Here is a 23147-nt window from a genome sequence, read left to right as displayed (position 1 = left end):
CTAGAAACAGTTACAAAACACCAGTACATTAAATATCAAATCAAAGTACGCGATAGTGATTCTCATTCGGAATTACATTGTTCCCGCGCGAAACGCCGGCGAAAAGGCGCGAAAGCCGAGTACGTGGCGAAAACACAGTGCCCGGGGCGCAAAGGAGGGCGAACGTCCTGCGCAAATACGGTCGCCCGGTTTTCGGCCTCGTTATATATCTTCCGGGCGCGATTCATCGGCCGTTCCCCCGCCGTTCGCGTTTCATAAAGCCCGTGCTGCGGTTCTGCTCCGTCGGCGGCGGTATAATTCCGAAAATCCGCGGAACACCGCCCGGTACACGGATAATGAGGATCCCCGGCGTGCGCGCGCGGCGAGTCGAAATTTCGCGAGCCACCATTTAGAAGCGGCGGAATAAGTAACCCGCCGGGAAACGCGGCCGGGCTTTATTATGAAATTATTCTCTCGAATTATTTTCGAAATACGAGCCTTACATGGCCGCCGGACTGCGGCCGCTGAATACCGGCTAACTCGGCTACGCCGCCGCGCGGTTTTTTAATTCAATACGGCTCGCTATTCAATTGCGCCGATCTCCCCCCCTTGCTCCCTCGCGGGCCCCCTGTTCTTCCTGCTCCTCGCGGTTTTATTAAATATTCCGTCCGCGAGGGAACTTGTTACGCCGCGTTAGGTACGGCGGCCGCTCCGTTAATCTCCGCCGCGGAATATGTAGATCGTTCGGCTGGAAATGTTTTCGCGGCGGCATTATCACTTCGCGTGCCGGCACGCGCTGACATTTCACCGGGAGCTAGGTGTGCAACGATGTTTTACGACGGACTCGCGACACGTTTCGAGAGGGAACCGTGACGGCGAGGAAAATAACGCGGCTACGTGATTCCACGGGATTACATGGATTTTGTTACTGTATCGAAGGAGGTGCTGATTGATTTCGGATCAGCGCTTTATCTGGGGAAAATTTCAGGAATTAGCGGAAAGGTGCGAGAGGCTTTATGCGATGGCGTAAGAGACGGCGCAGGTTTGTACGAACTGTGTATCTTTTTGTCGGCTGAGACGCAGTGGAACGGAAAACGAGTTTCTATTCGATTGTTGGTTTTAACGAATGAAGGGTGCGGATGTATTAATGTACACCGGTGATAAGTAATCGAGAGATTCTAGGGAGTAATACGAATTCATAGTTTAGAAACTGAAATTATAAGATACTTGATTAATATGATACTTCGGTTAAGAGATGTATTGAAGATGAATGTACTTCCTGTTCGACTGAATTAATCCTTTGCACTCGAAAGTTTCTTACTAGAGATGTTCAACACGTTGAATGACACGAGAGTCACTGGTGAACCCCAACCAAATCGAATTATTATAGTTCACTCAGTTAAACTGTGATTATTTGGAAAGAACATATAAAGAATGCTACCTAATGCGGTGATAGCCAGCTATATGGACGTGCAATAATAATAATGTAAGTCAATCTAATGATTTAAGCGGCATTAAACATCTTTCGACGAGGCGAAGAGGATATTCCTTGAAACTCGAAAGCAAATCACAAGATTGAGGAACAAAGCTATTCGATTCCAATGTTTCACGTGTCAAAGCACTATGCAACGTTCAACATTATCAGATTTTATAGTTTTCTCAAATCAAATGGCGACCGAGACGCCTTCGAAGTGAGTCAAAGTACGAAATTCTAAGCGGTTCACAAAGGTTCGACAAAATATTCTACAGAGTACGAAGACGTCAAACCTCTCAAGATGTTCACAATCGAACCACAGCTATGTTCCGAAGCATCAGCCGTTGTACCAGCCGCGGAACCCTTGAATAATGCAGCCCTCAATTCCGGTGGCCTTTACTTAAGCAGCCATTCAAATCAGTCGAGATTTTTCTCAGGCGACAGGTGCCCCGAAGAACAAACAGGGAACGGATGGAAACGCGTGAATCGCCGGGGGAAATGAAATTGTACGAATGTACATAGCCGGACGAATGAATTTCTCGGAGGACCGGCTCAAGGCAAACAACGATCCCGTGCCGGCTTGTTCTCCGGTAAAGTTCTTTCGTCCGCCGAATCGAAACCGTGAGGAGTTCCCGCGGAGTTAATAAGAAAACACTCGAATGCAAATGCAACAGTTTCGACGAGCCGACCGCTCCCCGTTCCGGCAATTTTCTCGTTAAAGTCGGAAAATAAGGGGGTGCGGAGGGGAAGCGGCAGGGCAGCGCTCGGGGCACGCCGGGGATCGCTATAGGTCAGTCAACCGGAAGCGCTCGATTTACGAGCGACTTATAACGAACCGTGCGCTGCTACAATTGGGCGGCGCCGAGGCCGGGCCACGGCAATTTCTGTTGGGTACGGCGCGCTTCTAAATTAGCGAGCATTTAACTGCGTCCTCCGGGCTGCATCCTGGCGATCCTCATCGTTTTCGATGCTACAGTGCGTTTCGTAGAGATGAACGTCGTTTTATGTTGATTTATATAGATCATGTTTGGGCAAACATCATCAGTCTATCGGTGGGATGACATAACTATGCAATGATTTTAGTAAGCTTTTCAAGTTAAACATTTTGTAAAGAATAGGAGAAGTATTAAACGATAAATAATGTTTCAATAGTAATGATTTCTTAGTTTCTATAATTTCATTATGAAGAATGTAAGAGAAAGAAAGAAACGAAGAGCATAGATGATAGGTTAATAGAAATGCTTCTACATTAAGCTGCATCCTGGCGATCCTCATCGTTTTGGATGCTACAGTGCGTTTCGTAGAGATGAACGTCGTTTTATATTGATGTATACAGATCATGTTTGGGCAAACATCATCAGTCTATCGGTGGGATGACATAACTATGCAATGATTTTAGTAAGCTTTTCAAGTTAAACATTTTGAAAAGAATAGGAGAAGTATTAAACGATAAATAATGATTCAATAGTAATGCTGTTTAAGTTTCTATAATTTCATTATAAAGAATATAAGAGAAAGAAAGAAACGAAGTACATTGATGATGGGTTGTTAACAGAAATGCTTCTACATTAACACTGTTTCTACCAAGGTATCGACAGACATCTGTCGAACTTTCGACTTAAAATTATTTTTCAACCTTAGTCGTACATTCTGAACTGACCTTCGACATTACCGATAACGATTATAACATTAGCTACAGGAAATGTCCAAAATTCAATTGGGGGAAAAATTGACAGCTACGCAATGATTTTGTGAGTAAGCTTTTCAAGTTAGAAATTTTGTAAAGGATACCAAAAGAATTAACCGGTATATAATGATTGAATAGTAATGATTTTCAGTTTCCATAATTTGATTGCAAAGAATATAAGAGAAAGAAAGAACTGAAGATCTCGGACAACGGGCCGTTGAAATGATTTAGTTTGTAGGCTTTCCTAATTAAAAATTTTATAAAGGATAGCACAAGCATTAAACGATAAACAATGATCCAATAGTAATGCTGCTTTAGTTTCCACAATTTGATTGCAAAGAATATAAGAGAAAAAAAGAACTGAAGATCTCAGACAACGGGTCGTTAACAGAAGCGCGAGGTTCCAACGAAAATTCTGAGATCTATCGAATATTATTTCACAACTTCGAGATTCGAGGATCGCTGTGCGAACCGTCTCGAAACAAACGCCAAAGAGGAACCAGAGCGACGAATCCGAAGCGACGCAAGTATCCGAGAGCAAAGGGGACGAAGCAATTACACGGGCGGCATTACGCGTCCCCGACGACTCCGAGGATCGCCGTCGGTGCTTGTGCAAACGCAGCGCGACGACAGCGCGGAGACGGGCCCGACGCGTTCAAAGGCAAACGAATTTAATACGGGCCGCGACCCGTGAAAGTATCGCCGGGACACTTAGGCTGGCGAACGAATGCCCGGGAAATTCGAAATTAGACCGAACCGGCCGGGCGCCGTCCCTTTTGTCCCGAACGCGCCTCTTAATGAATTTCCCGCGATAATTGAAAGCTTAAAAAACGACGCCGTACCTCCGCGGAAGCGACGGCATAATTCACGGGGAACAATTTGGGAAATTAGAGGCGAGGGTAGTTGATACCGTAGCCTTCGACTGCGCTCGAATTGCAGCAATTTCGCGGGGCGCCGTTTGAACCGTCCCTGAAAGGGGAACACCCTCTTCGGGGGTTGCTCCAAGTCGAATTTCTCTGGGAAATTTGATAAGCGATATCCCAGGCAGCCCGGCTGATAGAAGTCGTTAATTTTACTTACGAGGACCAGCCACGACTCACCTCGGAGGACCTCTACGGTTGGACTGGCGCAAGGCCCAATCAGCGAAGGCAGCCTTATCGGCGTAGCCTCTAGGATGAGTCCCATGGAGTACTATACACCTCTCACGTTAGCTCTATCGGCCGTAGGTTTAACCCTTGGCACTCGGGAGTTGTTCACTAGAAATATCTGAACAATTTCCAATGAGATAAAGACGATATTCTGCGAATAACTCGAAGAAAAGTCACACGTACATCGAGGAGCAAAGCACATTTCATTGCCTCTGAAATTGATGTACACGAAATACAATATTAAAGAAATTCTATGGTTTTACTCCAGCAAATCAAGTGTTGGCCAAGAGTCACCTCTCGACTGCAAATATTCGACACTTTCCGATGAGACATAGACACTACTTGAAACGAGGTAATTAGAAAACACGTAAATTAAGAAACAAAGCTATTTTATAGAAATGTTTCACAGATTGATGCATTATGTGAAACTTCATATTATATATAACATGTAATTTCGTTATATCGAATCAAATGGTGACAGAGAAGGTGTCAAAAGACACCTCGCGAGATATTAACTTAAAATTACTCCCTCGGTTGAATCATTTTTCCTTCATTGAATTTTTGACGTTTCCTATAGATAACTTTGTAATCGTTATTGGAAAAGTCGAACAGTCAATTCAGAATATACAACTAAGCTTGGGAAGTAATTTTAAGTTAAGACGTCAGAAGTTGTCTTTTGACAGCTTCGGTAGAAATGGCGTCGAAAGTACAGAAGAGCAAGGGGACTCTTCCGGTTACGACGCTCGGACCCCGACGTATGTTCATGAAAACAAAATCCTCTGTAGTTTCGTCTCACTCCGTCGCAAGCCGTCTACCGTCCGTCCTTTGTTACTGCCACGCGCCAATAAAGACCATACGTCAAAAGCTGAGTTGACCCGAGCGTCGTAAATAGAAGAGTCCTCTTGTCTTGTCCACTTTCAGCTCAGCGGATGATGGAGCTAACGTGAGGAGCGGACTCTAGCAATAAGCGCCGGGTTTGAGTCTTCTTCACTTCCTATTTAACGCTTGAACTACCAGACGAGTCAAAATAACGAATTCTTGACATCTTCTTTTAGAATTACTGTAAAGGTACAGATACTTCTTTGAGAAACAATTGAAGAAGCTGATTTAGCGTTACACTGTCTAAAAGTGTCAATCAGTTCGTAGAATCAAATTAACTTTACTTGTTTGTCTTCCTTTTAATTATTGTAGTAGAATTTTTAGCGTAGGTTAAGGTATTTTTAAGAGTGAATGTAAGAATGAGCGTGAGTGTACTTTTACGCGTTGTCCGTGTTGTTTCCATATTTTATTAAATACATATATTTATTCCTAGCTCCCGATTACTCAAGATCCACCTTTTCATTGTCTATACTATAGTAACACTATATTATTTATTTTTATTTTCGTCATTACCTACTTAGAAATAGAAAAACGGAACGATCGCGCTACTTACAGTCTTTTCATATAAAAATAGAAAAGCGTAATTCAGTTTCTAAATTGAAGCGAAAGAAGCGCGATTGCGTCGCTTGCCACTTTTCGACCGGGTTTTTGCAAAGACCCGTGGCACTCAAACGGTTAATCTAAAATCTTAATAAATCCACGCTTACGGCTTTCATAAAGAAATGTTCAAAAGACGGTTCAAGTGGTCGGTGGTCGTGGTATTAAGCGCAACATGTATCATGAAACTTTGGGAAACTCGAACCCATCATTTGTAGCGATGTCTGCTAAGCCGCAAGTTTCAACGGGGACCTTAGACTCGTGACGCTGGAGCCTCATCATGCGCCAATAATGACCATGCATCCAAAACCCAAGCAATATTTCAGGAAAACTCCCCTTGTACCTCTTCACTTTTTACCTTTTGCACTCGGAAGTATTTCGCTAGAAATATTTAACATTTCTAACCAGATACAAACGATATCTTTCAAATTAACTCAAAGAAAAATTGCAAGTTAATTGGGAAACAAAGCTTTTTATCCGAATATTTCACACACCGATGAATTATACACAGTTGAACGTTGAATATCAAATTTTACGGAGCACTTGAACTGACTTTTGAACATTTCTTTATAAAAGATATATGTGTGAATTTATCAAGATCTTAATTGGTTTGCATTTCAGGTTAGGTGTTAATTAACCCTTTGCACTCGGAAGTATTTCGCTAGAAATATTTAACATTTTCTAACCAGACGCAGACGATATCTTTCAAATTAACTCAAAGAAAAATTGCAAGTGAATTTGGATGCATTATATACATGAAATCAAGTGGTGACCGAGAGTCACCTCTCGAGTGCAAAGGGTTAAACCAAAGGTCACCTAACGTAACCTCCAGAATAGCTTATCCCCACTAGAACTTGATTCAGCCAATCTCGAACACCTTAGAATCGCCAATTCCCATGTCACAAACGCCAAGACGTACAGGCGAACTCCCGGTGAATCCGCCGACAAGATGGCGGATCAGTATCGCGCTCGCGCGCGCGACAAAACGAATAATTTATCGCGGCCTGCCAGCGGCACACGCCTCTTCTTCCCGAACAACTCCTCGAGGAATAATTCAATCTCCGCGGAACCGGAACGATCGAAAGTTTCGAAAAGCGCGTTCTTAGAGATTTCCGGGAATGGTTATTGGTGGACTGGCTCGCCAGCGGAGGAGTCCTCCGCCGACGCGCGCCCGACGTGATTCTCAGTTGCCCGCTCCTCCTCGCTCTCGCCCCCTCTATATCATAGCAATTTTACGCCCGAGCAGACGCGCCGTTTCGAAGCTCGCCGAACTCGCTCAAGAACTTGGAATGATTTGTACCGCCCGGCCCCTGACCTTACCCCCTACCCCCGAAACCTGCGCCGCCGCCCGTTCCGCGGCCAGGCCGGCGGCCGAGCTTCGTCTTAATTCAAATTCGACCTCGCCTCGATCTACGCCGTTTATTACAATAGTCTCTCGGCGTAAATTATAACGGCAATTTTTTATGGAACACTCGCGATTCCGGGCGAGGTAATGGGGCCATGGAACCTCGATTTACACCGTTCGCCCCCCCGATGCTCGCGCGTAAATTTTCACGGTGAACCTTTTCCGCGAAATATTCATGATTTCTCGTCGGAATTAATGGAGTTACGGGTGCTCTTGATTGGGTGTTTCACGTAGATTTCAACACTGGCAATTAGAGAGACTAATTTCGAAGTTTCTGTAAATTAGAACAATACGTTTCTTGAGATTAGAACCTTGTATCTCTGCGAACAGAAATTTCATTAACTCTAAAACGACGGAGCTAAATCGACTTTTTGAAATTCCTCCATGGAAACTCGAAGAGTGCGTTGAGACTTCAATTGATTTACAATTGTTTGCGTAATGTTGAATGAATTTTTATAATTTCTCAGAAAAATATCTGTTATCCTTTAACCCTTAGCACTCCAGGTTGTTTTGTAAGCTATCAGCAACTGCAACTAATTTTTATAGTATCCCTAGCGAAAATTAGAAATGTTATAGTTATGTTCCTTCTTAGCACAAAATTCGGATGTGTGGAGAATCGAATAATTTTAGGGTAGTTTCTTTAAGATTCATTAAAATGTTTAATATTATAACTGGTGCAATATTGGAGCCTATAGAGGTCAAAGGGTTAAGCATTCAGTGTTTAAGTTTTTCACCGGAAATATTTAATATTTTCTATTGAGACAGACGACATTTTCTTAGATTGAATTAAGAAATCTCGCATGCATTGAGGAAGAGAACTATTTTCTTTCGATATTTCGTACATTGATGCATTATACAAAGTTTAATATTAAGTATCAAAGTTTAGTTCTGCTGTGTCAAATCATTCGGTGACTCTGGAGTGCGCAGGGTTAATAATTGCGATAAGAAGAGATCAGGAGTAGTTTCAGTGTTAAAAATCCTTCACGAACGTGCCTTCGTAATTTGAATACTAGCAAAACAACAATTGTGGAACGCGTCAATTCGACCCGTCCGGTTTCAGTGTTGGAACGCGTTTTCACGGTATAGTGGACACCGGTGTAACGTTATTTTCTCGAGGGGAATATTTTTGTTTATCGAGAAACCGGGGCAAGCAATGGTACTCCGGTCGGGTGAAGTGGATATATTTAATTTCTCGGAAAGGATCCGTCGACCCGCGTTTGTGCGAGTTTCCTTCATTCCTGAGATGAATGCGCCCTTAAAGTACGTGCGCCAATTTCCGCGACACCGCCGGGAAAAATGCAGTCGCGCAACGTTTACGGGCGAGCTTCTATGCCGCAAAGGCCACACGCCGGATGTAAAATATCCATGTCGGCTGAAATTCGTACGAACAGTGCGCAGCAGTTAAATCCCTCCATTCAAACTTCATTCGGCCCCCGTCCGTATAAACGGGCTGCGGATTCTGCCAGTGCAACGGGGCACACGGACACGGGGAACTTAACATACGGAAATATTTAATAAAGTTTAATGAGAGTCTGGCATTGTTCGGCGGCTGGTGGAATCTTTAACAAGGCGAAACTTCTTTCTCTTTCATTCCGCTCTCTTTAAATTTCACCCGGCGAAACCTGTAACTGCGCGAACTTCCAACGGACTATTCAGAACTGTTACAAACCCCGATTCTTTATAGTTCATTGGCGCGCCAGTAGCTGTGAACGATTCAACTGAATGCCATCGGACAAACACCGTGAAACATTGAAATGTATCTAAATTGAAGATTCAGTTTTTCAATGGCGGAAAGGGGAAAAAGTGAAGAGTCGAATGGAAACGGTGGAATAACGGAATACTGAGTAATGAAATAATAAAATGTCATAACAAAATGGTGGAAGTTAAAGACGAAAGCTAGCGAATTAATCTTTTTAACTTGTTCGATGATACTATCACATGCGCGTACGTTTGATTTTAGTTTGAAATCTATGGAATAAACATTTGCACAGAGTATTAAACAATATTTATTTTATCTATTAGAATTATTTTCAGATTAATAACTAATCATTTAATATTTCTTTAAACTGAGATATCGCTCAAAGCAGTCACCTCCATATAATGGAACATTGCAAAATTTACAGATAAAACATGTTCCTTTTTTAATTTTACATTTTACAGTTCTTTTTCATTACTAAATTCTTAGAGAAACATCCGTCATCTTTTCAATAATTACAACAAGAAATCATAAAACGACCCGCCCTTCATTTCGACCCGTCCGGCAGTTCTAACAGATCGTGTTTCCGAGTATCAATTAACAAAAATTCCCCCCGCGCATTCTCCGCAATAGTAAACTATCGATATCTTAAAAGTATTGAATATTCGCAATGATCTTGAAAATAAATAGCTTCACTAGAATGCTATCACGAATGTCTAAAGAAACCGAAGATAAACTATTACAATGTTCAGAGGTTAACGCCTGCTACAGAAAATATCTTCCAAAGACATTGTTCCTCGGAGGATCAACAGTTGCTCTTCACTTTGCGGGCGTCAGGTCCGCGGAACTCTTTTCACAAAGCAAAGTTCCGCGGGCAGGAGGATATTAGCCGCAGATTCGTACGGCGCCGCGTCCCGTTGCTCGAATCTCGCTGGGGCGGGGCGCGGGGAGGTCGGGGGCTAGCAGTATCCTCCCGTCAACTTTTCAGCGGGATTATAAAGGGCCGGAAGGACCGGCGGTAATCTCCGCGAACGAGGCGGCTCGTTATTTCCGTCGCGTGCGGGGGAAAAGGCTCGAGCATCGTATCGTACATTAGTCGGCCGGCCGGTCTACCGAGTTAACCGAACGCTGGGAACGTAATCGTGACGCGTTACATTTTTTTCCCGCGACCCCAACCCCCGGAGTCACGATATCGCAGCGGCGGCCAGTAAAATCGCGCCGGTGATGAAACGGCCGGAGCATGTTCGCGAATTTATTTTCACGAGCCTCGGACGTATTTTCGATGGATATTGCACTCGTGCCCGACCTGCGAAACCCTTGTGCTTCGAAAATCGGGCTAGCCCCATCGACAGGCTGCATAATTGATACGGAAAAATATATACACCGGATGTCTGGACCCGGATGCAGAACGTACTACACAATTTCCACCGCGGAGCTTGGATAAATATTTACGATTGCGTTATTTCGACGTTAATTGCGCGAACGTTTAGGAAATTGTACAGAATGTAGTAAATTGAGAGGATGTAATTATATATGGTTATTCAATTGCGTGTAGTTTTCGTGTGTTGCGTCGGATGTTTCGTAAGTGGAAAAGGTCGAACGGACGCTTGCTTGATATTGGAAACGATGGATTTTATTGTTTCCAAATGATGTGATTTTGGTGAGATTAGGTTATCGTGAGAATATCTCGTTTGATTTTTTTGGGAGGTCAGTGAATAGTGAATATGTTTATGTCGAGGATATTTTTCTTAATACGCCGCTAAGATGGCTACAAATTGTGATATAACCCGTCCACTCCACTGGAAAGGTTTATCATGTAGAAACGGTTAACAGGGTAAATGGAGAGGGCTGTAAACGCCAAGACATTTCATTCTCCGAAAGAGTTGGCACATGTACGCCACGGTTAGAAAGTTTCCTGCTGCCCTCGTTTATCTGTGTTACTTGAATATGCATCGCATCGCCTGATAAATGAAGTGCTTCTAATTAGAACGAAAACGGTCGAACGTCGATGGGAACTTCCAATACTGATTAGAACAACATTGTTTCTCGAAAGGTACACGAAACTAGTGTGTCACAATGATGGGCAGAAAAACTATTATTTTCTTAATCTCTTATGATTTCTCTCGCAATTATTCTTGATGAGCCTACTTGAACATTATCGATCCATAAGAAAAAGCAAGAACTCGACACTAATAGAAAAGACATACTTCATTTATATTCAACACTGTTTCTACCGTCAAGACACCTTTCAAAACTTCAACTTGAAATTACTTCCTCGGTTCAATCAATTTAAACACTTCAAAAATATCTTTCAACACCTCCGTTAGAAATAATGTCGACACTAGAACTATCGAGTAATTCAGACTTCCTAATTTTTCTATAGAAACTCCAACATTGTATCTGTTAAGATTTCGATCGACTTATTATTTAGTTTCCGCATTTTTAAATCAGTTTCATTACTCATTTCCATAAGAAGCATCCTTTTCAATAATCGCAAAAAAAGAATGTAAGAATCATTTTGACACGTTTGATAACTCTACTGTTAAGAAAAGCAAGCAGCATCCCCGAAATTCAATTAAAAATTCTCATCGCGACTAGCCATGATATTCTAAAGGTTAAATAATCATTACCAGACAACATTCATCTCATTCTAATTACTCGTACGCAGTTTCCCAGCGAGGCCGCGTTAATGGCGGATTCCAGTCCCGTGCCTCCCGTAGTCGGTGTGCGAGCGTCGCGCCGCGAAGGCGATTCATTCACGGCTCGCCAAAGAAAACGGAACTTTCTAGCCGAGCTTCAAGGTCTTTAACGTCCGACGGGGGGTTCGATTAAAGGAAGTCCCACCTCCGGGCCGCGCATCGAGACGCGGTGCTTTTCTTTCCGCGACGCGGCCGAGCGGGCGCCGCTTAATGCGGCGTAACGTTACGCGGCGTAAATATTAAAGCGCGCGCGCGCGCGCGCGGCGCGCAGCGTGAGCCGGGGGCCCCGCAGTCAAAGCAAAAGATCGCCTTACGGGAACCGCGCGATGGCGGCTGTGAATGTAACGGCGTGAAAACTTTTACGTGGCTTCGCCCACGAGAACGACGCTTAAAGGGCCGCCGTGGAACAAGCCGGGCACCCGCGCGCAACAAACGCGGGAACGCGTCAAAGGGCCGAGCGCGCAGTAAAATGGAAGCTGCGGGGCTGGAACCCGACAACCGGCGACGGGACGCGGCGCCATTGTTCCCGCGGTTTTTCAAATATTTCGGCTCGCGAGGGGTGCCGCGCTCGTTTACCTCGAGTGCAGCTGTCTCGAATAGCACTCGGAGTCTTGCCCACGGAAGCCGCACTCGATCCTCGCGAATGTTTATTCGTGATTTTTGTGACGGCTACTCGTGAACTGGAAAGAGGAAACGGCGTCAACGTATTAGAGGACGTTTAACCGGTTAACTGTGGAATTTAAATGGAGGAACCGCTGGTTCTGCGCGCAAAATCGAAAAATGGAGCGTGTACTCGTCGAAGGCAGGACGAATGCGTAGAGTATAGTTTAATAAAAGATCAAAGCGAAACAAAAGAGAATTACACGTTTGTGTGAAAAAATAAAGAGTTCATCGCTGAACGAATTAGTATCGTGTCAAGCTTTATGACGTGTATACTCGTCGAACACAGTTAACTGGTTAACCCTTTGCACTCGGAAGTTTTTCGCTAGAAATATTTTAACATTTTCTGATGAGATAAAGACGATATTTCGTGAAACTGACTCCACGAGAAATCAAAAATGTATGCATTGTACGGAGTATAATATTAAGTATCAAATTTTATAGGTTTATTGTATGAAATCAAGTGGTGAGCGAGTCACCTATCGAGTGCAACGGGTTAACCCATTCGAGACGACGATTTTTTTCAAATTTTAAAATCTCTAGACGATAGTCATAAAAACTAAATTTTCTTATTGCTGGTGAGTAAGTTTATTTTGTTTTTGTATACTTCACACATACTATTAACCCTTTGCACTCGAGAGGTGACTCTCAGTCACCACTTGATTTGATTTGCAAAATTATAAAGTCTTATACATAACATTAAGCTTCGTATGACGCATCAATATATGGAATATTGAAATAAAATAACTTACCTTCTTAATTTATATATATTTTCTCATTAACTCTGCGGACGAATGTCGACATTTCGGCGAGATGAAACGTTCAGATTAAGAAGTCGCAGGCAAACGATTTAATTACTCGGACAGCAAGAGATTATCATATAGCTTCTGTTCTAGCTATTATTTAAGCAATTTATATATAATTTACCTTCGTCTCTTGAAGATTTTGTACATTTCAAAGAATCTTCGTGCGCAAAGGGTGAATTAGTTTCAAGGGACATCGTCTGTATCTCATCAGAGAAAATTGAATATTTCTAGTAAAGAACTTTCGAGTGCAAAGGGTTAAATTTCACGCGCCCCACGCGAAACTGGTTGCGACCGTTAAGACGTGGCATTACGAGAGGGAGAGGCGGGCCGAGGATATTACAACTGGCGGGCACCGCTCAAAACTCAATTTTGGTTAAGGCATTCGCCCGACGGTGTTCCGGGGCTTCCCTTATCTCCGGCGGGCCGCGTTTCTTCTCTTTTTCGCATTGAACCCGGTGGCCCAACTAGGTATTAAAGGTATTATGCGGAAGCAGCCGGTACCGGGCTGCTACCCGCACTGAATACTCGGAGGATTAAAACAGGTGTAAGCGTAACGCTGAAAGCATCGCTGCTCGGCCGCGCGGCGCGGCGCGGCGGCTGGTGTTGTTCACACACGCGTGTTCCTGAATAAACTACAGTATCTGGTATGCAACGAACGAAAATACCCCCGGGGAGAGATACGCTCGATAGGATAGTGGCCGGCGCTTGTCGATGCACTGGATATACGAGTTTTCGAGCACAGAGAGACAGTTTCGTTCCTTCCACGCCTCTGATCGCGATGAGAGATCCCGACGCAAGTGCCCGGATCAGCGAGATTAAACGGAGGGTGCATTCGACCGGGTCCACGCGAGTCTCCTGGGATGCTCGCTTTAACAATGGAACTACCGTGTCAGTTAAAATGACCGGTTTCGATTCTTTTCGCAATTATTGATATCTCAGATCCTCACTTCGATCGAGGCTGAACGATCTGACGACTCTATTTCGGCTGTTCTTCGTTTCACCTGAGGGCTTTAAACGTTTGGTCTTTCGCGGATGAATATGTGACGTTAGAACTAGATGGATCAAAATGACGATTGATTGATCAGAAGCTGATTAGGTAATGTCCAAGCTGAAATTTGACACTAGAATTAATGTACCAGTTAAAATGGCCGGTTTCGATTCTTTTCGCAATCATTGATATCTTAGAAGCATTGAATATTCGAATCTAGAAAATAAATGGTTTCATTTGAATATAATGAGTGTCTGAAGAAACCGAAGATAATCTATTGTTACATTTTTTATAGATTACATATTAATCGCACTAAATGCTCGGTAGTTCTAGTGACAACTATGATTTCGTTCTCAATTGCGTTCTACGGAGGTATTTTATCGTTCGTTAGAAAAAGAGGAGTATTCCACGCGTATTCTACGCGTCTGTTTACAGAGATCGTAAGATCACGAAAATTCAGATCGTTTTGCGAATAATAGAAGCGTTTCGACTCGAGAGGATATTCTTAAAGCACCATCGAAAACTGTAGAACCACCATAAGAATATTACCGATAGTTGGAGAATAAATATTACGAACAGCAACGATTTCATAACTCTCATCTGAGACAGCCAGCGAGCCCGAGACAGTCGGCGCGAATCGGCGGCAAACCAAATCGTTTGAAGCTCGCGTCACTAATCATCCTAATTACTCCGCGAGCGGTGATGCACCAAAGCACAGGATATCTCTAATTTTCGGGCGGCAAACGCGTCGCGAAAAACGTCAAACAAAACACGGGACAGGGAGGGGGAGTGGCGGGGTGCACGGGGAAAGCCTCGCGCGTAAATTCCACACGGCTTCGGCCCTCTGTGACACCGAGTAGTTTGTGTAATTTGTGTCCTCTAGCGCGCTACCTCTAATTAGATGCGACTCGCGTTTATTTGCCGACGTAATTTCATCAGACGCGCAACTTTCTTGACAATCCCCGGTTTGCGGGACGCGCCTGCGCCGAGTTTCCGGTGTTTAATTCCCGGCCGCGACGGCCAATGGGATCGAGGCTGGCCCGACGACGCACGCCGGCCGATTTCGCCGGTTCAGGCGGCTGAAAGTTAACCCTTCGCGGAGGAAGATTGTTGGAAATGTACAAAACCTTCTGCAAGTTCTGCTAAATTAAACACTGAACGCTTAACCCTTTGAACTCCGTAGGCTCGAATATTGCACCAGTTATAGTATTAAATATTTTAATGAATATTAAAGGAACCACCCTAAAATTATTCGATTCTCCACACATCCGAATTTTGAGCTAAGAAGGAAAATAATTATTTTTCTTCGTACACAAGTTTGCAGAAAATTCTTATTTTTGAAATGAAAATCGTTTAGCAGCGCATTGGTAACCTTCAATTTTCTTTATGCGAATAGTAGAATTTCAGGTTTGCAGAGAATTCTTACCTTTGGAATGAAAATCATTCAGCAGCGCATTGGTAACCTTCAATTTTCGTTATGCAAATAGTCGAATTAGGAGTTCGCACAAAATTCTTATTTTTGAAATGAAAATCATTTAGCAACGCATTGGTAACCTTCAATTTTCGTTATGCGAATAGTCGAATTAGAAGTTTGCAGAAAATTCTTACTTTTGGAATGAAAATCGTTTAGCAGTGCATTGGTAACCTTCAATTTTCGTTATGCGAATAGTAGAATTTCAGGTTTGCAGAAAATTCTTACTTTTGGAATGAAAATCGTTTAGCAGTGCATTGGTAACCTTCAATTTTCGTTATGCGAATAGTAGAATTTCGAGGTTTCGTGCATAAAGCCTGCGCGACGTGTCGAACGATCGGCTCGTGCGCGAGCGCAGCCGGCGCGTCTTCGGAGATTAAATCCCCGGACTTAACGCGCGTCCACGCGCGTGATGGAACGCGCCGGCCGTCTACGGGTTGCCTCGTAAAACGGCAGACACGCTCGAAACTTTGCCTTTCCGCGTTCGTAAACTTCGCGAACTGAGTTACTTTAATGGCCGCGCGCCACCGCCGACCGAAAATCCCGAATCTCGCGTTGGTCGGACCACGCGCGCCGGAAAGTCACCCCGTTTAAAGCTGCCGCCATTTTTTCGGGCGGACCAGCTGCGAAGACGAATGGATATTATGTGGGGAATAAACTGTAGTAATTTTAACGCTAGTTTCGCAGAGATTTGTGACACGATTTGTTCTGTTTGTAGAAACGTCGGTGTTTACTTAGGTCCTGGAAGTGACATTTGGGGTACTTGTGTAATTATCTTCATTAAAATCGACACGATATTTATGGAATAACGTTTACCTCCTGCGTCGAGTGTGACTCGATCAGTTTTATTCACAGGCGTGCTTCTTTGCCGAGATGTTTTTAAAATATATTATATTCCATTACTGCTATTATCAATATTACTAGTAAAAAGGATTGTTTACACAACTTTCTATAAACTGTTTTTCAAAATGCAATTTCAAACCGAATGCAGAGTTATCGAGACAAAACTGAGAAATTCGGAGCGCAAACGGTTAGAATCTGGAGTATGAAGCTAATATGCAGGCAACCTTCGACTTCAGAATTGTATTTTCAGGATTGCTAAGTAACATAACTAAAGGGAAGAAACAATTACTTAACGGAAGTAGACTAAAGACCTTTTATCACACTTACACGCTCGAAGATCTACGTTTTAGAGTTTAGACAGAGTATTCTTATATCACTAACACGTCAATAGGTCAACAATAAAACCGCTTTATAACAAATCTCACCGAAATCCGCTCTCGCCGCTAAACGAGTGAAGTCTTCTAGGAATCCCTAACAAGTGTAATGAAATCCTCTCGTATCGCGGTTAGAACAAAACAATCAACGAAAATCTGCATAAAAGCTCGAGGACTAACGACGGAACAAGTTCCGAGCCGCGTCTCCGGTATTTTTGTTAATGAAGGTTCCCACGGACATCCGCGAGTCGAGTCATTAGCGGCCACCGGCGGAACGATCCCGCGGCGAGCGTGGATGGAACGCGGCGAGGATAATTAATGCCGGTCGCGCGGACCCGACGCGCGCAACGGCGATTAAGTCGCTCCCGTTGTTGTTGCTGTTGTCGCCGGTGATTCGTTACACGTGTCCCGGATCGACTTTTCATCGGCGGACAGTGACAAACCTCGTGACGCCGGCTAACTGCCGAACACGTTGCCGGGACGGCCGCGCGACGAACCGCTGAACCAAGAAGCCAGTTGGCGTCCCGGGAAGTTCCGCGCGGCGGAGTAATGTCTATTCGAGTAACCCCGATGCCGGATAGTTTCGGAATTAGTCCGACAATGTTACCGCACGGCCAACTTGTAGCCGGCGATGGGCACAACTTTATTCGAATGCAACGGCGCCGACGGTATCCAGCGGGTTCTGCGGTGTTCGCGTTAAATCCTCGCAGCTGGCACTGTCTTTTTGCCGCCGAGTTGCAAGTGCTGTTGAATTAGTGTTACGGGATTTACGGCCGCACTTCCCGCGGTGCGTCCAACGGAACAGCCTCGGGAAGACGCATGGATTTCGCGCGCGCCGCGTTTCAACTGGATATTAATATCAATTCCCGAGATCAAGGTGCTGCTGATGTTCGTCGTTGAGAATCTTTGACGGATTGTTCGTTTAACCTGTTAACACGTTGAACGCGATTTCGTACAGCGAAATATACAAAATGAAGGAAATACAGTATTAAATCATTCGGCTGAATTGGATTATTATCATCGCACGTTCGTCAAACATGAATGTCACGTGGTGTCATTGTTTGTAATATAGAAATATTTGCGAATAATCATCGTTTAATTGAGGGAGTTATAGTGATTTGATTTGCATGGCATTCAACGTGTTGAATGGGATTTAATTTGACAAATCTCTTCGCGCGGAATAAAAAGATGACACGTGAGAAGACACGAGACTGTTGAGTTTCGTACATTGCTCATCAATAAGGCAAATGGTATTAGAATGAATTATCAATGATTCGTATCATTAAGTCACACTGTTGTCTAGCTACCTATGTAATTAAATATTTTGATGCGCTAGTTTCCTTGTGTTCAACCTGTTAACGCGATCACTTGGCAATCAGTGAGACTTCAGAAATATTGGAAATACAACAGACCGCTCCGCCGCTGTCAACGTGTTGACACTATCAATTAATTCGTTATTCATTGATTAGAATAATACTGAATGTTAACATAGAACTAAAACGATTGTAATACCAATTTCGATTTTTCTTTTGATTTTCCTCGAAGAAGCATTCGAAACTGAAGTAAGACTCTCGCTCGCCATCGGAATTCATACAGTGAAACCACGGAGAATTTGATATTTAATATTATACCTCGTATAACGCAATTTGAGAAATATTGAAATAAAATAACTTTGTTCTTCAATGTACGTATGATTCCTCTTCGAGTTAGTTTCACAAAACATCGTCTTTATCTCATCAGATGTTCAAATATTTCTAGTGAAAAACTTCCGAGTGCAAAGGGTTAACACAGAACCGAAACGATTATAATAACAATTTCGATTTTTTCCCCCGGTTTCCCTCGGAGAAGCATTCGAAGCTGAAGTAAAAGTACCACCTAATGCCCGTGGGTTCGAATTTTTACGACGCCAGCGGAAATCGCGGCGAGCCTTACGCGGTCGGCGGAGTTTTCGGCACAGTTTCACCCTCGTGGAAGATACGGTCCATCGAAAAACGGTAAAGACCCGGGTCGCGGCGTCATAAAAGTTAAATGGATTCTGGAACTCCTTTCTCCGCGGAGAAGCCGGCCCGGCCGAAAGGTATCTAGGCGTTTTACTTTTCGAATAGTTCCCCCGAACACTGCGGACGCTCGGAAAGACCGGCGGAATTCCTGCCACGGGGAAGATTCGGCGATTCCGCAGGACTTTTATGACCCCGGACAAAAACCGGGGACGCGGATGAAAAAAAATGGCCCCACCACGGGCGACTGGGTTGCGGCCTCGTTACGCGCTTCTGATTGTTTCGCCGCGAAGCTAATTCCGCGACTTGTCAACGCATTGTCGACCGATCACGAGTTAACTCGTGCTTTCGTGCCTAAACGTTGTTGACCGGTCGCGAGTTAACTCGTGTTCGCACTCGCATCAGCGATTTAAATTGTTGAAAATATTCAAAGTTATATAACAGGTCCAAAGTTTCATTTCAATTTGTTATGCATAAGACAAATGAAGTATATTGAGGTTTTATTTGGATCGTTTCACTTTCGTATTTAACGCTGGGTTTACGGAACGCGTCGATTTGACGCACATTGAATTTTATAAACATTATTTAGCAAAGTTTCGGCAGGTTTGAATATGTATTCTAATTATCCATTTTTAAATCTATCATTTTCAAAATGTAAATGAACGGATATCAACTTTTCTAGTAACAATAGAATAAACTGGACAATGAACACCCGCAAACCTAGTGTTAATTACGGAATAACCAGTGACATTAACATTGCGTACCATAACGAGAAATCTCGTTTTTATAAAGACACTTAGCTACGCTTCGCTAATTACCACAGCATTGAGAAAAATATAAAATTTCATTCGAATTGATTATCTATTTCAAATATATTACATAACAATATGCTATCCGAGTTTTCCTATGTACAGTGATATAAGTTGACCTCAATAAGAATTGCCGTCCGCACAATTCAATTTACTGAAAATTAACCGGTACGCAATGTGTTAACACTAGAACTACCGAGCATTTAACACGATTAACATGCGATTCATAAAAATTGTAACAATAGATTATCTTCAGTTTCTTCAGACATTAGTACTCAAATGAAGCTATTCAAAACCATTTCGAATATTCAATGCTTCGAAGATACCAATAATTGCCGAACAAAAAAATCGAAACCGATCATTTTGACCGGCACGGTAGTTCCAGCGTTAAAATGACATTCCTGACTGCCTCCTTTTGGAATTAATAAAAACACACCAGACACTTCTCCGAGGAGTTATCGGAGAAATTGATTTCTAATTCGAACGGTACAAAATGCCAATTCTTCCGCGAGACAGCCGAAAAACGGAGCTGTAGGGATCGGGGGTGGCGAGGAAAGTGGAACGCGGTGGCGCGGAGTAATTTCCAGGAGTCTAAAGTCATACAAAAGATATCGCGTACGTCGACGTGTGCCGATCGGAAATTCAATCTCGCCGGTGAGAAGCGTTTTAACTTTTCGGTTGCGAGCCGGTTTTTTCCCTCTTCTTGGACCCGGCCGCGCTGGGGGAGCGCGGGAACGGTGTCGTTATCCGCGGCGCCGAAGAACGCTCTGCGGATTTTGCCTGCGGGAAACCTTTCCACGGATCCAGGTGATCCGCGCTCGTAAAAACCGGACGGCCGAAGCTTGCGGGCGGCGGAAGAATTGATAAATGGATCGGCCACGCGATCGAGGAACGCTTCTTCGGGCCGCGCGCTGCAAGAAACGACTTTCAAGATTAAATTCGCAACACAATTAAAGTGGGGGAATCGCAAGAGAACGCTCGCGAGAGATGTTTCCTTAATTGGACACGCCTTGACGCGTTGATTGCCGTTATATAAGAATCACGTAATTGACGATTGATGTATTCAATGAACTTATACAATTAGAACAACGAACGGAACGGTGGGATTGTTTGAAAGGCGAAGCGTCGTTTCGGACTACGATTTAATGAGAATTAACGTGGCACACGTGTCTTTGGCCTGTCAACTGTGCAATTCACTTTTGGAAATGCAATATGAAATAATCAAAGAATTTAAGTGAGAAATGTGACTCGAAGTCACATCGTGGTCCGATTAGGGTTAACAGTTGATTTCTATGGAGGAAGTTACGAGAACCTAAAGTTTCGTTTAGGCAAAGGAGAGTTATATTCGTGAATTCATTTTAATTTCTTTTGACATTTGCCATATTCGAATAAAAAGAAGTAATTGGAAACAAATGACATCTCTGATGCAAATTGTCTCTATAGCAGAGCCAACGAAGTGCAAAGGGTTAAACTTTTGACAATTTCCTTATAAAATTTATTAAGATCTTAATTGGCTTACAGTTTAGCTTAGGCGTTACTTAATCAGATTCTTTAGCTTCTCAAAGAGATATTCACACCTTTTCAGTAATCGAGAAAGGGTCAAGGGACGGGTCACTCTGACCCATCTGTTAGCATTAAATTCGGCAATTGTTTATTAAACGAATCTCCAGCGCGAGGGATTACGAGGGAGAGGAAAAAGCGGCGCGAGAGCAGTTATTAACCCGTTAACGGTGCAATTTACTTTGAAAAATCTCTCGTTTCGCGCGCAATAACGTGAATAAATGAAGCGTGTACTCGCCAAACGCAGGACGAATGCAGCCACGGTATACTTTGATGGAAAACCAAAGCGAAACAAAGAAGAATTATATGTTCATGAGAGAAACCAGAGAGTTTATTGTCGAAAGAGTTAGTACGATTTCAAGCATTAAAGTGACGTGTACACTCGTCGAACGTGGTTAACTGGTTAAAATCCCCCGGGAACCGCGGGAAATCTTTTCGAGCAACGCGATATCTCTGGCAATAACAATGTTTTAATATTGTCAACCCTTTGCTGGATATTCTAGCGTATCGAGTTAAAAGAAACAGGCCGCGCGAGGAGAACGCCGGGAAAGGTTTCCCCATGCGTCGCCGCCGAAAAGGAAATTAGACGTGGAAAGTGGATGGCGCTGAAACGGGAAGAGAGAAGCTTTTTGAAAATGGATACCGCGGAAGGAAGGGAGCTCTGGGGAAGATAAAGGTACGCGGATACCAGACAGCTTGATATCTCCCTGGGATGTTTAATGCTTGATGTTCTGTCGCTTAGTATAATGTTTGCAAGAAAAAGTGGACTGCTGCATGTATAAAGTTGAATTTAAAACTCGCTACGGAGCACCGTAATAGCATCGTAGAAGTCCATTCTTCCCGATTTGCATAATCTTCTTCTCTTCAAACGCCCGACGATAACAATCTCCACGTTTTTCCCCCGATCGTAAAAGAACGTCCGCTGATCCGTTGTATCGTTAGGTATTGCGCGTGGCGCAGTTCAGATGACATTGCATTCTGAATTGTTCAACCGGTTAAGCGTGGAATTCAGCTTGAAAAATCTCTCATTGCGCGCAATAAAATCAAACAATGAAGTGTACGCTCGTTAAGTGCGGGCCAGATACGCTTAAAATATATCCCAACGAAAAACTAAAGCGAAACGAAGGAGAATCACATGTTTGTCTCGAAAAATAGATAATCCATCGTTGAAAATGTTAGCGCTATTAAGGAAATTAATTAACTGGTTAAGGGAAAAATCAAGATGCTTGGAATATAGCGTGCTGTGACGTCTGCCACTTATTCCGATTTCGAAGCTTCATCGAGTGCAGACGTCGCTGCTCTGTATTCCCTAATTAAATAATTCAATCTCCATCGAACATTTAAGACCGATTATCAGAATCGAAACAATTTTCACTCGACGCGACACAAAATCACGTGTCTTCTGAATAATTCATGTCGCAACAGTTCGAAGATTAACTTATATTTCATGGAACATCTAAATATTCGAGATCGAAGATTTTCAAATCTGATTTCTCTTTTTTTAACCTACAAATCCACAGTTACGGAAACGATCTAGTAAGGCTGGCAAGATTCTTACGTTTCATCCCTACGATTTAATTTCGCACTTGTTGGAAGCATTTATCGTTAATAATCCGTCAGCAAAACAAAAAATCCTCTTTCTGTCTAGATTCACTCTAAACCACACAAATTGCTAAGCAAAATAATATTTCATTCGAACTCGGAACTGGATGACATTTATATTCGTTAACACTAAACGCACCGCAAACTGTCAAATGACTAGTTCTAAAATTCAATTCAAAATTCTCCGTTGTTCTTCGTTCATCGATATTAAATCAAGTCCAATATTATTCGATTAATCAATTTTTTCATTTGTTTTCCTTCTATTTCTGTTTCCAATCAGAAATATTCATCGTTTAACTTCTTTAATTTCATTTTGTAATCATTTCACTAGTAGATACAGGTACGTACAAACAATCGATACGTTTAGTGTTACCACTGGAACTACCAGATGAGTCGAAATAACCCAATCCTGATTTCTTCTGTTACAATTATTGCAAAAGCACAGATACTTCCGTGAGAAATCGTCAAAGAAG

General features: G+C 43.2%; 2 protein-coding genes across 3 annotated transcripts in view; one reads left to right on the top strand and one right to left on the bottom strand.

The window, feature by feature from the left end:
* Positions 1–23147, bottom strand: part of hiw (MYC binding protein highwire) — a 421563-nt gene that overhangs the window by 275886 nt on the left and 122530 nt on the right. The window lies entirely within an intron of this gene.
* The window catches only part of LOC116430478 (uncharacterized), a 200342-nt gene that overhangs the window by 65173 nt on the left and 112022 nt on the right, over positions 1–23147 (top strand). The window contains exon 2 of one of the 2 annotated variants that reach the window (XM_076368981.1): positions 21576–21748. The exons of the other annotated variant lie outside the window; for it this stretch is intronic. The gene's annotated coding sequence lies outside the window, so the exon portion shown is untranslated. The remainder of the gene's footprint in view (positions 1–21575; positions 21749–23147) is intronic. 2 annotated transcript variants of the gene reach the window in all.

The sequence above is a fragment of the Nomia melanderi genome, chromosome 7 (assembly GCF_051020985.1).
Source record: "Nomia melanderi isolate GNS246 chromosome 7, iyNomMela1, whole genome shotgun sequence".
Taxonomy (NCBI): Eukaryota; Metazoa; Arthropoda; class Insecta; order Hymenoptera; family Halictidae; genus Nomia; species Nomia melanderi.
Note: the sequence above shows the minus strand (reverse complement) of the source record. Positions and strands in the feature narration are given on the sequence as shown.